The following is a 1,519-nucleotide window of genomic DNA, read 5'->3' on the forward strand; positions in this document are numbered from 1 at the left end:
CTATAAAAGCAATAACGACATACATTTGCTATCAAAAATTTAAACAACAAACTTGATCATCAGAAAATAATTCATCATCATGAATGAAACAATCTCTGCTGTGATAATTGTCTGGTGTCCTGCTGTCTGCTGAGTCACCATACCAAACACTTTAGATGACGTTACATAACATTAGCTAACAAGCTCAGAGTTCATTTAGTTATGCTATTATCACAGTTTAGCTAACGTTAGTCTGTTACTAACCTCATTCACTTAGACTATGCATAAGAAACTCCAGTCTGTTATAAATCTTGATATTTTTTAAAGATGGTTTGTGGTCAGACTGACTTCAGTTTAATATCTCATTGATGTAAAATGAGGACACACAGCACATTTAGTTTGCTGCTTTTATCAGGTTCACCTGTCTGGTTGTGTGTTGGAAGAAAGAACATTACAGTACAGTGAGTGGTGGGTATGATGTGTGTGTCTGTGTATATTTGCTACTAATATTTTTTAAATACTTTATTAAACATAGTTTCTAGTATATATGTTAAATGGAGTCATTGAGGGCACCAGGTAGACATAGTGAACTAATCATCACTTTCATTGCATTGATAACTTATTTCTGCATATGACAATAAAGCCTTTGAATCCTTTGAATTACATCGTTTTGACTTTAATGAAATTAAATGTTTCATCATTTAAGAAGCTAAAGAGGAAACTGAAAATACAACAAAGCATTTAGAGATTCTCCACTGATAGAAAGTTGATGAGAAATAAAGAAAAAAAATGAACGAAATTAAAATTCTCAGTCTGTCAACAAGATTTAATGGGAATCTGTTTTTCTGCATGTTCTGATAAAAGCCCATCATGATGATAACCTACTTTAATAATGTACTAACTAATACTGTAAGTCGCGAATCACTGTGTCCCGTCAAATGCCCCTATATTGCAACACTTAGGGTAAAAAGTGCGCATTTCGTTTATGAACACAACAGCTGTGAGCGCAGTGCCAAAGCTTTGGGTCCGGGGCCGCCACTGCTTCAGCCCCGGATGTTTTTGAGCACACAGATTGGCCCACAATGAAAACTGCAGAGAGCACAAAAGCCTCAAATTGCGTGTCTTCAATTAGCAGAGATGCGCGCACACACACAGAGCTCTCCACACTTACAAACCAACTTCCTTTAGCTCGTATCCGGGACTTCGCAGAAACATCAGTACTGATGTTCTGTTAGTTGCTCACAGCTGCTGTGTGTCAGATTCTTTCCTTTGACTTTATTTAACACCTGCAGCAGAAACGATAAATGCGTCTTTAAACTGACAGAGTGATGGCACAGCGGCGGTAACTTCTTTAAAAGGATCAGTCAGCATCTGACGGTAATTAATGTTCTGTGTTCTGCGATACATCTACACCAGTCTTGAACTGACTTGCTCTTTCGACTCTTGACTGACGTTGCATCAAGAATTTCACCGAGGAGAGAAAAGCAGAAAAGACACAAACTGACATCAATGACTGAAAATTCAACATCATCAGGTGAGT

Source organism: Thunnus maccoyii, chromosome 9 (genome assembly GCF_910596095.1).
Source record: "Thunnus maccoyii chromosome 9, fThuMac1.1, whole genome shotgun sequence".
NCBI lineage: Eukaryota > Metazoa > Chordata > Actinopteri > Scombriformes > Scombridae > Thunnus > Thunnus maccoyii.